Raw genomic sequence first — 16,999 nt, 5'->3', positions numbered from 1 at the left:
TAATTTCACAAAGGCATCACAACGTTTGCTATTTCTGTCACTGACATCACTGACTACTACTGACGGCAGACATCGTGAGCCAACAAACATAATAAAACAAACGCTTACTGTACAATGTTGTTCATATATTCCTGTGTAGATGAAGAATGACTCATAATCCTCGCAAAAAGAAAAAAAAGGGCTGCAACCGCGCGTCTTTTCGGGGCTTTTTTTACCATTTCCGGGACCTAATTGGCTGTGAAAGTGTACCAACTTCTCAGTTTATGTTCACATCCTTCTACAATCCATATGAGAGGCACGGTTTATAATCTATAATTAACTTTCACGAGCTCAAACACGAGACGGCAGCTCACCAGTTGATGATGTTAATACGGCGGGATAAAGAATGCTGCCTCTCTCTGATTAATGCACCGCTAAATGTAGGTCCCTAATGTTAGCGCTTATAATAACAATATCGCCAACACTTTGTTAGTATGCAGGTGACAAAATGTAAATGGAGCAATGTTGGCAGTTTTTAGATGTTTGTTTATGGGTTTTAGGGTCAAACTAAACACAACAGATGCAATGATGAACATCTTGAACCCTTTTTTTGTTTGTCTTGTTTTTTTTTTTTAAATGTATTGAGACAAAGATTATTTATGTACCGCATTTTTTGGAGTATAAATCGCTCCGGATTATAAATCGCATCGGCCGAAAATGCATAATAAAGAAGGAAAAAAACATATTTAAGTCGCACTGGAGTATAAGTCGCATTTTTGGGGGAAATTTATTTGATAAAAACATCCATCCATCCATCCATCTTCTTCCGCTTATCCAAGGTCGGGTCGCGGGGGAAGCAGCTTAAGCAGGGGAGCCCAGACTTCCCTCTCCCCAGCCACTTTACCTACTCAGTGGCCTAGTGGTTAGAGTGTCCGCCCTGAGATCGGTAGGTTGTGAGTTCAAACCCCGGCCGAGTCATACCAAAGACTATAAAAATGGGACCCATTACCTCCCTGCTTGGCACTCAGCATCAAGGGTTGGAATTGGGGGTTAAATCACCAAAAATTATCCCCGGGCGCGGCCACCGCTGCTGCCCACTGCTCCTCTCACCTCCCAGGGGGTGATCAAGGGTGATGGGTCAAATGCAGAGAATAATCTCGCCACACCTAGTGTGTGTGTGTGACAATCATTGGTACTTTAACTTTAACTTTAACTTCGTCCAGCTCCTCCCGGGGGATCCCGAGGCGTTCCCAGGCCAGCCGGGAGACATAGTCTTCCCAGCGTGTCCTGGGTCTTCCCCGTGGCCTCCTACCGGTCGGACGTGCCCGAAACACCTTCCTAGGGAGTTGTTCGGGTGGCATCCTGACCAGATGCCCGAACCACCTCATCTGGCTCCTCTCGATGTGGAGGAGCAGCGGCTTTACTTTGAGCTCCCCCTGGATGACAGAGCTTCTCACCCTATCTCTAAGGGAGAGCCCCGCCACTCGGCGGAGGAAACTCATTTCGGCCGCTTGTACCCGTGATCTTGTCCTTTCGGTCATGACCCAAAGCTCATGACCATAGGTGAGGATGGGAACGTAGATCGACCGGTAAATCGAGAGCTTTGCCTTCCGGCTCAGCTCCTTCTTCACCACAACGGATCGATACAGCGTCCGCATTACTGAAGACGCTGCACCGATCCGCCTGTCGATCTCACGATCCACTTTTCCCCCACTCGTGAACAAGACTCCGAGGTACTTGAACTCCTCCACTTGGGGCAAGATCTCCTCCCCAACCCGGAGATGGCACTCCACCCTTTTCCGGGAGAGAACCATGGACTCGGACTTGGAGGTGCTGATTCCCATCCCAGTCGCTTCACACTCGGCTGCAAACTGATCCAGTGAGAGCTGAAGATCTTGGCCGGAGGAAGCCATCAGGACCACATCATCTGCAAATAGCAGAGACCTAATCCTGCAGCCACCAAACCAGATCCCCTCAACGCCCTGACTGCGCCTAGAAATTCTGTCCATAAAGGTTATGAACAGAATCGGTGACAAAGGGCAGCCTTGGTGGAGTCCAACCCTCACTGGAAACGTGTCCGACTTACTGCCGGAAATGCGGACCAAGCTCTGACACTGATTATACAGGGAGCAAACTGCCACAATAAGACAGTCCGTTACCCCATACTCTCTGAGCACTCCCCACAGGACTTCCCGGGGTACACGGTCGAATGCCTTCTCCAAGTCCACAAAGCACATGTAGACTGGTTGGGCAAACTCCCATGCACCCTCAAGGACCCTGCCGAGAGTATAGAGCTGGTCCACAGTTCCACGACCAGGACGAAAACCACACTGTTCCTCCTGAATCCGAGGTTCGACTACCTGGCGTAGCCTCCTCTCCAGTACACCTGAATAGACCTTACCGGGAAGGCTGAGGAGTGTGATCCCACGATAGTTGGAACACACCCTCCGGTTCCTCTTCTTAAAGAGAGGAACCACCACCCCGGTCTGCCAATCCAGAGGTACCGCCCCCGATGTCCACACGATGTTGCAGAGTCTTGTCAACCAAGACAGCCCCACAACATCCAGGGTCTCATCCACCCCCCGGGCCTTGCCACCGAGGAGCTTTTTAACTACCTCGGCAACCTCAGCCCCAGAAATAGGAGAGCCCACCACAGATTCCCCAGGCCCTGCTTCCTCATAGGAAGACGTGCTGGTAGGATTGAGGAGGTCTTCGAAGTATTCTCTCCACCGATCCACAACATCCGCAGTCGAGGTCAGCAGAGCACCATCCCCACCATACACGGTGTTGACACTGCACTGCTTCCCCTTCCTGAGGCGGCGGCTGGTGGTCCAGAATTGCTTCGAAGCCGTCCGGAAGTCTTTTTCCATGGCCTCCCCGAACTCCTCCCATGTCCGAGTTTTTGCCTCCGCGACCGCTGAAGCCGCACACCGCTTGGCCTGTCGGTGCCTGTCTGCTGCCTCAGGAGTCCCATGAGCCAAAAGAACCCGATAGGACTCCTTCTTCAGCCTGACGGCATCCCTCACCGCCGGCGTCCACCAACGGGTTCTAGGATTACCGCCACGACAGGCACCAACTACCTTGCGGCCACAGCTCCAATCGGCCGCCTCGACAACAGAGGTACGGAACATCGTCCACTCGGACTCAATGTCCAGCACTTCCCTCGTGACATGTTCAAAGTTCTTCCGGAGGTGGGAATTGAAACTCTCTCTGACAGGAGACTCTGCCAGGCGTTCCCAGCAAACCCTCACAATGCGTTTGGGCCTGCCAGGTCTGTCCGGCATCTTCCCCCACCATCGCAGCCAACTCACCACCAGGTGGTGATCGGTAGAAAGCTCCGCCCCTCTCTTCACCCGGGTGTCCAAAACATGAGACCGCAAATCCGATGACACAACTACAAAGTCGATCATGGAACTGCGGCCTAGGGTGTCCTGGTGCCAAGTGCACATATGGACACCCTTATGTTTGAACATGGTGTTTGTTATCGACAATCTGTGACGAGCACAAAAGTCCAATAACAGAACACCACTCAGGTTCAGATCCGGGCGGCCATTCTTCCCAATCACACCTCTCCAGGTTTCACTGTCGCTGCCAACATGAGCGTTGAAGTCCCCCAGTAGAACGAGGGATTCACCCGGGGGAGCACTCTCCAGTACTCCCTCGAGTGAATCCAAAAAGGGTGGGTACTCTGAGCTGCCGTTTGGCGCGTAAACGCAAACAACAGTCAGGACCCGTCCCCCCACCCGAAGGCGGAGGGAAGCTACCCTCTCGTCCACCGGGTTGAACTCCAACGTGCAGGCTTTGAGCCGAGGGGCAACAAGAATTGCCACCCCAGTCCGTCGCCTCTCACTGCCGGCAACGCCAGAGTGGAAGAGAGTCCAGCCCCTCTCAAGAGAAGTGGTTCCAGAGCCCTTGCTGTGCGTCAAAGTGAGTCCGACTATATCTAGCTGGAACTTCTCCACCTCACGCACTAGCTCAGGCTCCTTCCCCCCCAGCGAAGTGACGTTCCACGTCCCAAGAGCCAGCTTATGTAGCCGAGGATCGGACCGCCAAGTGCCCTGCCCTCGGCTTCCGCCCAGCTCACACTGCACCCGACCTCTATGGCCCCTGCTATGGGTGGTGAGCCCATTGGAGGGGGGACCCACGTTGCCTCTTCGGGCTGTGCCCGGCCGGGCCCCATGGGGACGGGCCCCATGGGGACAGGCCCGGCCACCAGGCGCTCGCCATCGTGCCCCACCTCCGGGCCTGGCTCCAGAGGGGGGCCCCGGTGACCCGCGTCCGGGCGAGGGAAATCTGGGTCCTTTGTTTGTGTTCTTCATCGAGGTCTTCGAGCTGCTCTTTGTCTGATCCCTCACCTAGGACCAGTTTGCCTTGGGAGACCCTACCAGGGGGCATAGAAACCTCCGGACAACATAGCTCCTAGGATCATTGGGACACGCAAACTCCTCTACCACGGTAAGGTGACAGCTCAGAGAGGATAAAACCCAACACCAATAATAGACATTTGAAAGGCAATTTAAAATAAATAAAGAATAGTGAACAACAGGCTGAATAAGTGTACGTTATATGACGCATAAATAACCAACTGAGAACGTGCCTGGTATGTTAACGTAACATATTATGGTAAGAGTCATTCAAATAACTATAACATATAGAACATGCTATACGTTTACCAAACAATCTGTCACTCCTAATCGCTAAATCCCATGGAATCTTATACGTCTAGTGTTTTACGTGAATGAGCTAAATAATATTATTTGATATTTTACGGCAATGTGTTAATAATTCCACACATAAGTCGCTCCTGAGTATAAGTCGCACCCCCGGCCAAATTATGAAAAAAACTGTGACTTATAGTCCGAAAAATACGGTAAATAATATTTGATTACTTACTATGGAATATTGTTTGTTTATTATTTATTTGTTCACTGTTATGTTACAGATAACAAGGAAATAGGATACAATTGCTATGGCATGAAAAGGGGTAGGATTAAATAAACTCCGCTTCTTCCTACTCCTTTTTGGACGTGCTGTAATGAAACAAGTGGAAATATGTGATCAATTACATTGTATCGTATGCATGTTCGAAACAAAGTGAAACTGAACTGAACTGAAATGTAATGTTCCCATTGGTTCCATTGTAAGCTGACTTTTATTTATGTTAAGTTAGAATGCATTAAAAAAAAAAGACAAGATGTGTGTTCTTGTCTCTCATAAGGATTGTGAAGTATAGGCAACATTCCAATAATGTGCTGTTCCCCTTTGAGGGCAAAAATCTAATGATTTAAATCAGAACCAATAGTAGGACTTAATTTAAATATTTCATTGATTTTATTACAACACCATTCAGTATTTTTATTTTAATTATAATTGTGATCAAAATCTGAATCTTTCCATGTCCTTGAAACGTCTAAGTATCAGTTGTAGCCTTGGTATGACCAATACAACCCAATACAAGTATAAATCGCACCGGAGTATAAGTCGCACCTGCTGAAAATGCATAATAAAAAAGGAAAAAAACATAAGTCACACTGGAGCCCGGCCAAACTATGAAAAAAACTGCGACTTATAGTCTGAAAAATACGGTACTTGGTATTGGATCGATACCTACATTTGTAGTATCGCCCAAAACGAATGTTAAGTATCCAAACAAGAGAAAAATAATGGAGTTTTACATTTTAACATAATTGTAGAAAGAACCATGTTACAACAGAAAGTCACAAAGTATTAAAAGTAGATTAACAAGTAGATTAATAATAGTTTTGAAAAAATAATACATTTGGAAAGGACGCAATATGTTACTGCATATGTCACCAGCCAAATTAGGAAACTTTGTAACCTGTTTTAAATGAATCCATTATCATTTACATACCAAATAATACATTGATGTATGTGTAGTTTGATGTTGAGTGATATTGTTTTCGCAGGAGGCGGCAATATATATATATATCGCAATATATAGTTTAGGCCAGTGTTTTCCAACCACCGTGCCGCGGCACAATAGTGAAATACAGTCTGGTGTGCCGTGGGAGATTATGTAGTTTCACCTAGCTGGGTTAAAAGTATTTTTTGCAAACCAGTAATTATAATCCGCAAATAACGTGCCGTTGTTGAGTATCTTTGCTATCTAGAGCTCCACCATGTAATACTCTTCCATATCAGTAGGTGGCAGCAGGTAGCTAATTGCTTGGTAGATGTCGGGACCGACGACGATGGTTTGTCATGATCCCAATATGCAGACGACAGCGGGAAGCAGCGTGCAGGTAAAGCAAAAATAAACAAAAGGTGAGTGCCGCTAAGAAAAGGCATTGAAGCTTAGGGAAGGCTATTCAAAACGAAACAAAAAACTGAACTGGCTGCAAAGTAAACAAAAACAGAATGCTGGACGACAGCAAAGACTTGCAGCGTGCGGAGCAGAGACGACGTCCACAAAGTACACCCGTACATGGCATGACAATCAACAATGTCCCCACAAAGAAGGATAGCGTCCACACAACTTAAATATTCTTGATTGCTAAAACTAAGCGGGAAATAGCGCTCAAAGGAACACATGAAACTGCTACAGGAAAATACCAACAAAACAGGAAAAAGCCACCAAAATAGGAGCGCAAGCAAGACAAGAACTAAAACACTACAGAGGAAAACACCAAAAAACTCAAATAAGTCACAGCGTGATGTGACACATCATGACAGTACACCTACTTTGAGACAAGAGCTATTGTGATGCATGGTTGGTTATGGTTTCAATTCATATCTAACAATTGCGAGAACGACGTTTTACTGTCAATATCGACTGCCGAGTTTCATCTTTTTAATGTTTTCTGCTGGTGGTGTGCCTCCAGATTTTTTCAATAAAAAAATTGTGCCTTGGCTCAAAAAAGGTTGAAAAACACTGGTTTAGGCACATATCGCCCATTACTACCAGCAGCTAGAGATAGCTGCTGTGCCCCCTTTTACACAGATATCATTTGAATGCACTATTGCAATGTGAGTTCCCCAATTAAGCGCAGTGTAAAGTCAACACTGTCACAGCCTATCAGGTAAAATGAGTTTTTGTTTAATGAACTTTCTTTTCCCACAGGAGATTGTAGAAAAATATACAAACAGGCATTCAAGCGTATGTTGACTTTCCAGTGCAAACACCCAATAAACCTGTCTGGAACTTAAAAGGTGACCAATCGGCTATGTGTGTGTGAATGAGTGTGTGTGAGCGGGTTTGTGTGTATTTGAATGCATACACACATTCACACTTGTCTTTGGATCACCAGCAAATGGGAAAATGGTTTAGTCAGGGAAGCAAGCAAAACAACATTTTTCCAACTATGCTAATTGGCATACTTTCACATGGGCTGGAATGCTATGATAACATCCACCTCTATCCCCCAAGGAGACCTTGATCCTGCAGGCGTTTACTGGGTCAGGGGACCCTGGTGTGGATGAAAGCAAAGGAGAAGGCTTCCATTATGGATATAAAAGAGGGGGCTCGTCTCACCCTCTTGGGCAGACACATGGTATTTCAATATGCTTGGGGAGGCTTCCCCTCATATTTGGAGGACGCTGGTATTTTGATACATTGAAGAAGAGGAAGAGGTTCTGTCATTTTATAGAATATTGTATCACACTACATGCACAGTGGGTGGCTTTGAGGGACCAGGACGAGTGGAAACGTGTGGGCCATTATTCGATAAAGTGGAGCCCTGTCTCTGTGGGGGATGGTCACATAGGTATGGGATTGATGGGGTGGTGATGAGAGACTGAGATGTCAGGGAACAAACACCTATTCAAAGGTGAACCAGTAAGAGGCCTACTCCGGAGCTCTGAGGCCCATCATCAACTCTACATTCTGGGCCAAGAAAGAGGGATGAGGGGGTCAATAACACAAAATGTGAGGGCTGCTATATAGGATACACCTAATCATCCACTTTTTATAATAATATTTGATCTATGCCAAGTGGCTTACTATCAACAAAGAAATAGTAAAAGTAGAAAAGACAGTACACTTTTTGCAATCTAAATAACAAAACACTTCAATGTTTGCATATGAGTCATGCTAGTAGATACTGTAACCAGTGAACTGTGGAGAACAAATAACAAACTTATGAAGTTTAAAGCATACTTGCCAACCCTCCCGGATTTTCCGGGAGACTCCCGAAATTTAGCGCCTCTCCCGAAAACCTCCCGGGACAAATTTTCTCCCGAAAATGTCCCGAAATCCAGGCGGACCTGAGTGACGTGTCGACAGCCTGTTTTCACGTCCACTTTCCCACAATATAAACAGCGTGCCTGCCCAACGACGTTATAACTGTAGAATGATCGAGGGCGAGTTTTTGGTTTCTTATGTGGGTTTATTGTTAAGCAGTTTCATTAACGTCCTCCCAGCGCGGCAACAACACACAACTACAGCAGTCATGTTTTTGTCTACCGTAAAGCAGTTCGTCTGCCGTAAACAGCAATGTTGTGACACTCTTAAACAGGACAATACTGCCATCTACTGTACATGCATATGTGACATTAACATCTACGGCTTTTAGAGAGTGCAGTGCACAACTGCACACACAACAAGGAGACGAAGCAGAATGCATCATCAGAGAGGGTGTTCAGCATGGTTAGAAAAATAGTGACAGAGAATAGAACGAGGATATACAATTCAACCCTTAACTCAACAATGGGTAGATGAGTGGTATGTGTGTGTATATGTGTAAATAAATGAACACTGAAATTCAAGTATTTCTCTTATATATATATATATATATATATATATATATATATATATATATATATATATATATATAGCTAGAAATCACTGAAAGTCAAGTATTTCTTATATATATATATATATATATATATATATATATATATATATATATATATATATATATATATATATATATATATATATATATGAAATACTTGACTTGGTGAATTCTAGCTGTAAATATACTCCTCTCCTCTTAATCACGCCCCCAACCAAGCCCCCCCACCTCCCGAAATCGGAGGTCTCAAGGTTGGCAAGTATGGTTTAAAGGCCATGACATTTTGGGTTCAAGCCCTGATGCTTTGGCTTCTAAGATATTAGTAAAAGCAGAGTCGTTGAAACTTGAGCCTGATAAATATCATTCAGGTATTTAAGAGGAAACGTGCAGGTATAGTTTAAAAATGACAGTAAGTGAAGATGTACAGATACCGTTTACAGATACATGCAAAATAAAATGTATTCTTGATTTTATGGTAGAGATTTGAGTAACGTTTAACATCCTTATCATTAAAAGCGCTAAACTGCATATATGTTCTTAAATCCAATGTCTTCCTATTTATAGTATTGATAGAATCGATCGATTGCCTTTTAAAACAATATTGGATCCAGTGGCGGTCCGTGCGTTTCCCACCTAGGCCTTCAGTGATGTCCGACTCCAAAGATTACCTCTCAAAATACCATAATTGATGTCACCACATGACCATTGCTGGAGAAATACAATACAAGAACACATGTATGTCCTAATCACATCAACAGTATACAAAACAGGTTATTTTCTGGTGCATTTAAAAATCTATTAAAACGCATGAGCAATTAAAACATATCTAATGTGGTACTGTCAAAATTTAAAATTGCAAAAAACATTAAAAGTGAAAAAATAAAATATTTTAACTCACAATTAGTAGCATCTATTCGACGCCATATAAGTCAGCGATACCCCGAGTTGTCGAGTGGAAATGGCAAGCGTTTCGTCGCCAGAACAGCTGAGCTAGCTTTTGTTCCCCCTCTGTGCTATCCCAGTCTGGCTACGGCGCAACACTTCCCGCTTCCTGCTAAATTGAAACTTGCGAATGGATCCTCACTTTGGAATGACAAGTGAGTATCCAATCACAGTCTCGTTAACATCAGGCTACTTGGATAGGCTATTGTCAACAACTTTTGATCTGATTGGCTGTCGTAACTGTCTCTCAACTCTGTGTTCTCAAATTCATCCGCTAACGGTCCCGATGAGTATCCAATCACAACACGCGTAAATGTCATGTTCAACGTGAGGCCATCTAGAAGGCCTTACTGACAACAACTCGTGATCTGATTGGCTATCGCAACTGTCTATCAACTGTATGTCCCCGATAGCGGACAGTGCACGAACGCCCGCATTGTTGATTTTGAAGGCCTTTTGCAGATTTAGTACAGCATGGCAACATAAGCTAGCTGAATTCTGATTGGATACAAACTAAAACTAAAAACTACAGCATTGGAACAAGCATAATATGACATGAGGAGAATATGAATACTTTTGGATACCGTATTTCCTTGAATTGCCGCCGGGTGTATATTATCCGCATGCCTCGTTTTACCGCCGGGTCAAACTCGTCACGTCACGAGTGACACTTCACCTTTCAAGGCATCATTTTCCAAAATGGAGGAGGCTAATTTCAATAATTTAAAAATCGCATAAAGGGAAGAAGATAAAGAGCTATTCAGTAGGATTTAAGGTCCAAACTATTGAATATGCTAAAAAGAACAGTAAAAATGTTTTATTAATATAGCTGCGTGTGTCAAATATGAGTCATTAAAAGACTCCCGCCTCATGGTGGTAGAGGGCGCTATAGTGATCACAGGAATCATTCTTGCGACGACTCGGCTGCAGAAGAAGTGACAACAACAGTTTTCTAAACTGGACTTTCAATCGAAGCAGGAGGTAATAATTAAAGGAAGATCTCCATCGAGACAGAGACTTTTAAAACTGAAGAAAGATAAGGAAGACTTCTATAAACAAGTTATCGATGCTTTTGTTCAGACGGAGCGGCGCATGGACTTCATTTATAAGTAAAGGTAAGACCATAATAACGTTTTTTTTATTAAATGTGCTTTTCATGATGGTATCCTTACATAACACTCAAATGTATAAGCGCTTGCCTAAATTTACCGCATGCCTTTGGTAAGCGGCGGAGTGATAAGAGGTTTTAATATAATTAGCGCATGCTTAGAATTACCGCATGCCTTTGGTAAGCACCGGAGTGAGAAGAGGTTTTAAATTAATTACCGCCCCCGCACTAATTCAAGGAAATACGGTAATTAGGGAAAATAATTTTAAAATTATTTTATTTTCAATTATGATCATGATATCTGGTTATGTTAGGCCAGCAGAGAAGGCCTTGCTGGCACACCACTGGTTGGATCAATCCCTAACTTCTTGAAGGCAAACTTGCCGAGCACAGATCCTATCCATATAGTTAAATCCTAGGAATATAAATTGACATATTGCTATATCGATTAATCATTACACCCTTACTTACGGATCATGAGAACCCAACATTCAACGATTCAGACGTAGAATATGGGTAAAATATTGGAAAGTCATGGTGTCACACCCTAAACATTACCCTAAAGAATTCAATGTGCTTTACAAGGCTTGGACTGTGGTCACTGCACAAGGGCGATGACAAAACTTTTTTATATAGTGATGTTGATTACATTTTACAGCAGAATTCAGCACATGCCTACACTGCCAAAGTTACAAAAAGCTGGTTCAATAAATATGGTCTCACTGTGCTTGATTGGCCAGCAAACTCACCTCACCTCAGTAACAAAAGGATTTGTAGTTTGTGTTTATGGTATGCTCGGACGTATTTGAGTGACAGACCAGAAGCCATGTTGAGTGTACTGTGAACAACTACTGTGTATGTATCTGTATAGTGAGCACATTATAAATAAAAACACCCAGTGAGCAAGAGTAATGATGCTCAAATGTCCAGTTTGTAGAGTCCAGAGACAGAACGAACAGAAACATGGTGGCAGCGGAGTGCAGATGTTTAGAGTGAAGATAGAAGTTTTTTCAACAAATGACTCATTTAGCGCTAACAGGACATGCGTGGATTCACCGGGAGGAATAAAAAGGTTAAAACCCATGAAAACAGTGGAATATGGACTCAAATAACCTTGTTAAATCATGGAAAATAATGGAAGGAGGAATTCATGCTGTGCACAGATCTGGCGATGCCGGAAGGTGATGGAACATCCATCCATCCATCTTCTTCAGCTTATCCGAGGTCGGGTCGCGGGGGCAGCAACCTAAGCAGGGAAGCCCAGACTTCCCTCTCCCCAGCCACTTCGTCCAGCTCTTCCCGAGGGATCCCGAGGCGTTCCCAGGCCAGCCGGGAGACATAGTCTTACCAACGTGTCCTGGGTCTTCCCCGTGGCCTCTTACCGGTCGGACGTGCCCTAAACACCTCCCTAGGGAGGCTTTCGGGTGGCATCCTGACCAGATGCCCGAACCACCTCATCTGGCTCCTCTCGATGTGGAGGAGTAGCGGCTTTACTTTGAGCTCCTCCCGGATGGCAGAGCTTCTCACCCTATCTCTAAGGGAGAGCCCCGCCACCCGGAAACTGATTTTGGCTGCTTGTACGTGTGATCTTGTCCTTTCGGTCATAACCCAAAGCTCATGACCATAGGTGAGGATGGGAACGTAGATCGACCGGTAAATTGAGAGCTTTGCCTTCCGGCTCAGCTCCTTCTTCACCACAACGGATCGATACAGCGTCCGCATTAGTGAAGACGCCGCACCGATCCGCCTGTCGATCTCACGATCCACTCTTCCCTCACTCGTGAACAAGACTCCAAGGTACTTGAACTCCTCCACTTTGGGCAAGATCTCCTCCCCAACCCGGAGATGGCACTCCACCCTTTTCCGGGCGAGTACCATGTACTCGGACTTGGAAGTGCTGATTCTCATCCCAGTCGCTTCACACTGGGCTGCGAACCGATCCAGTGAGAGCTGAAGATCCTGGCCAGATGAAGCCATCAGGACCACATCATCTGCAAAAAGCAGAGACCTAATCCTGAAGCCACCAAACCGGATCCCCTCAACGCCCTGACTGCGCCTAGAAATTCTGGCGATGCCGGAAGCTAATGGAACAGCGAAGGTGAAATAGTTTTATTACCTCATTGAAGAGCAAGAAATACAGTTTGGACTATCAAGCTAGTGATGGACAACTTTGATGATCATTGCACCCCGAAAATAAATGAAACAGTGGGGAGATACCAATTTTGTGCCAGAATTTAAATTCAGGAGAACCTATTGATATATATGGGACTGATCTAAGGATGTTACCTGTAACTTTGGTGAGCTAAGGGATTCTCTAAGAGATTCCCTGATCAGAGACAGAATTGTGTGTGGCACACACAGCTCCAGCTGGAGGGAAAGACTGCTCAGAGAGGATAACCTGACTTTGGATATATCTACAAGTGTGTAGCACTGTATAGAAATTTCCCGTGAACATATCATATTGAAGGACAAGTGATGGAGGAAGTACACTATGTCAAGCATGCTGCAAAATGAAAAATAAAAATAAGTGCAATGCAATTTTGGTGAAAAAAAAACATTGTCCAGAATGGAGTTTTGTGTGGTAGTGGAGAAGTGCCGTATTCCGCTACTGGGAAGAAGAGCAAGTGAAGCAATGAAACTCAAAGTACAGTATGAAAACATTTATGCAACTGACAGCATGGTGACTGTGAATGATAAATATGACAATTTACGGACAATGCAGAAAGTACAATCAGAGGTTTAAGATGTTTTCAAAAGGAAATGGATGCTTATAAATTTGAAATCAACAACAGTGGAACCGGGAAAACTTCTAAAACAGAGTACCAGTGACCATGACGAAACCACTGAAGGAAGAACTATCAAGCCCGGTGGACAGAGGTATTATTACACATGTTGAACACAGCACAGATTGGATTAGCAGTATGGTATCTATCCAGAAGCCAAGCGGCAGGCCAAGAATCTGCATAGAGTCCAGACCAGTTAAAGCACTGAAACAAAGTCACTTCTTACTTCCAACTATGGATGACATACCAGATTCAGCCTGGGCAAAAATGTTTACTGTCTGTAATTTCAAACAGGGATTTTGGCATGTGAAACTAACATGAGTTGAGCTATCACACTACTTTTGCTACACCATTTGGAAGATTCCACTGGCTGAGGATGCCGATAGGGATCAGTCATACACCAGAATTCTTCCAAAGGAAACTGATACAAGCACTAGAAGGCTTGCCAGGTATATATATCATAGCGGATGATATACTAATCACTGGAGAGGGAGACAATGCAAAGCGCACAAGATCATGACAGGAAACAGACTGATTCTGCAGCAGTGCAAAGAAAGGAACATCAAGCTAAACGCAGAAAAATTCAAAGTCCGAAAACAGGTAGTGGCGTACATTGGACACCTGCTGACATCAGAAGGACTAAAGGTGGATCCAGTGAAAGTATGTGCCATCAAAGAAATGCCACCACCCATGGACATTAAGAGAGTACAGAGATTGGTTGGTATGGTAAATCACCTGACAAACTGTGAGCTCTCCAGACAATCGACACAAAGAGAATCTATGGTTATGTACTGGTGTGCAGAAAGATGCATTTAAAAGACTGAAAATGAAAACAACACACATTCCAGTTCTAAAGTACAAGCTAACTCTACAATGTGATGAGAGTGAAACTGGACTTGGAGCAGCATTGATACAAAATGGCAAACCAGTGACCTATGGAAACAGGGCAAAGACTACAACAGAAAAAGGTTACGTCCAAATTGAAAATGGAATGGCAGAAGAAATTAAAACTTTGATTTCAAAGTGTGACATCCGCCAAAAACCAGATGTGAGCAGCAAAAAAAAAAAAAAAAAAAAAAAAACACTCTAAGGACGTGAGGTATAACAGACCGTGGGCTAAAATCGTAACAGATCGTGTTAGTTGTGAAAACAAAAACTATTAAAACTTCTAGGAGGTTCACTATTTCCCAGTTACCAAGTCAAGCACATTAATCAATCAGGAAGTTAAAAGCCCACTTTAACTGCTCAGTGGCCTTGTGGTTAGAGTGTCCGCCCTGAGATCGGTAGGTCATGAGTTGAAACCCCGGCCGAGTCATACCAAAGACTATACAAATGGGACCCGTCACCTACCAGCTTGGCACTCAGCATCAAGGGTTGGAATTGGGGGTTAAATCACCAAAATGATCCCCGGGCGCGGCCACCGCTGCTGCTCACCTGCTCACCTTACCTCCCAGGGGGTGAACAAGGGGATGGGTCAAATGCAGAGGTTACTTTCACCACACCTAGTGTGTGTGTTACTATCGTTGGTACTTTAACTTTAACTTAACTTTAAAAGGAATCCCAGATACTGTCGTATCTGACAACGATCCGCAATATTCATCCGGAAAGTTTCAGATTTTCAGCAAAAAATGGGAATTTGAATAATTAACATTTTCACCAGGCTACCCGCAAAGCAATGGCAAAGTAGAGTCACCAGTAAAGACCACAGAAAATAATGATGACAAAAGCCAAAATGGCAAGGCAAGATCCTCATCGAGCTATACTGGATCACAAAAATACTTCAACATAAGGATTGGCCTCAAGTCCGGCCCAAAGACTGCTGTGTGGAAGTGTGAGGACACTTTTGCCGATCAGAGAAAGCCTGCTGGAGCCGAAAGTAATCTACGCAACAGCAGGACTGAGAGGCCATCGACACAGACTAGCCAAATATTGCAACCGCACATGGACACTCTGAAACAAGGAGACAACGTGAGAGTCCAGCCCTGGGAACGGCACACAACCTGGGGAGCAAGAGTGATGACTCCTGTAACTCCAAGATCCTACGAGGTAGAGCTGGAAGATGACAGTGTGAAGCGGAGAAATCATCATCTTAGAACAGTGGTTCTCAACCTTTTTTCAGTGATATACCCCCTGTGAATTTGTTTTTAATTCAAGTACCCCCTAATCAGAGCAAAGCATTTTTGGTTGAAAAAAAGAGATAAAGAAGTAAAATACAGCACTATGTCATCAGTTTCTGATTTATTAAATTGTATAACAGTGCAAAATATTGCTCATTTGTAGTGGTCTTTCTTGAACTATTTGGAAATAAAGATAGGTTTTTATTTATATTTATAAAGGATTTTTGAATTGTTGCTATTTTTAGAATATTTAAAAAAAAATCTCACGTACCCCTTGGCATACCTTCAAGTACCCCCAGGGGTACGCGTACCCCCATTTGAGAACCACTGTCTTAGAAGGTCCTACCACACAGAGGCAACTCATAATTAACATTGATTTAACATTTTTGGGACTTATGCAGATCCCAAATACACAAAAACAGGTACCAATAAGTAATAAAAGTAGCATAATGGGTCCCCTTTAAATAGACATATTTAAAGGGGACCCTTTAAATTATCAGTTATCAGCCCCACAAATCCTGATTATGTAAAATCTACTGTTGTAAAGTAGAGAAACGACGACAGACCCCTTCCGCAATCCCACCAGGGAGTGGAACCAGAGAAACTTTAGTCACATTTAAATAAATTGTTTCCTGTCTAAATTGACACCCTTCTTTTGCCGTGGTGTGGCTATGGTTTAGTTTACAGTAATATGGAGTCTGTGGGTGGCACAGGAATGTGGTGAGGGACAGAAGTTTACAACAGTGCACTTAAGATGACTTAGCTGCTGAAATGATGGGGTAGGTTTCAGACACTTATCACTTTGTGCATACAGTGACTGGGATAAAACAAGTCATTATTCTAGATGAGTTAAACTGTTCTGTTTAAAGTCAATCTTTTGCTATGTAATAAGGGTGTGAGCACTCGTGCCTCACTGAGAGTTGTCTCAAGTGTCTGAACGCATCGGGTTCTATATGACAGGTAATTTTTTTTAAAGTGTCTTGCCCAAGGACACAACGGTAGTGACTAGGATGGCGGAAGCGGGGCTCGAACCTGGAACGCCCAAGTTGCGGGCACAGGCGCTCTACCGACCAAGCCACGGTTGACACCACTAACTATCATTAGCTCCTATAACAAACACATTGTGTAGCTTTCAGTTGTATTTTTTTTTTAGCTCAGAGGCAACAATGTGTGGCGAGAGCCGTTACATTAAATTACATTTTTAATATTTAAATGAAGCGATAGCTGACAACACCACCGGGGATAAAATGACCCCCAGAACCAGTAGGAGTTTTGTGTTAGAGCCGCATCAGGTTTAGACACCAAACAAGACAGTGA

General features: G+C 44.1%; 1 long non-coding RNA gene across 1 annotated transcript in view; it reads right to left on the bottom strand.

Moving 5' to 3' along the window:
• The window catches only part of LOC133612127 (uncharacterized), a 404,739-nt gene that overhangs the window by 281,467 nt on the left and 106,273 nt on the right, over window positions 1–16,999 (bottom strand). The window lies entirely within an intron of this gene.

The sequence above is a fragment of the Nerophis lumbriciformis genome, linkage group LG10 (assembly GCF_033978685.3).
Source record: "Nerophis lumbriciformis linkage group LG10, RoL_Nlum_v2.1, whole genome shotgun sequence".
NCBI lineage: Eukaryota > Metazoa > Chordata > Actinopteri > Syngnathiformes > Syngnathidae > Nerophis > Nerophis lumbriciformis.
This window is presented reverse-complemented; position numbering and strand designations above follow the sequence as displayed.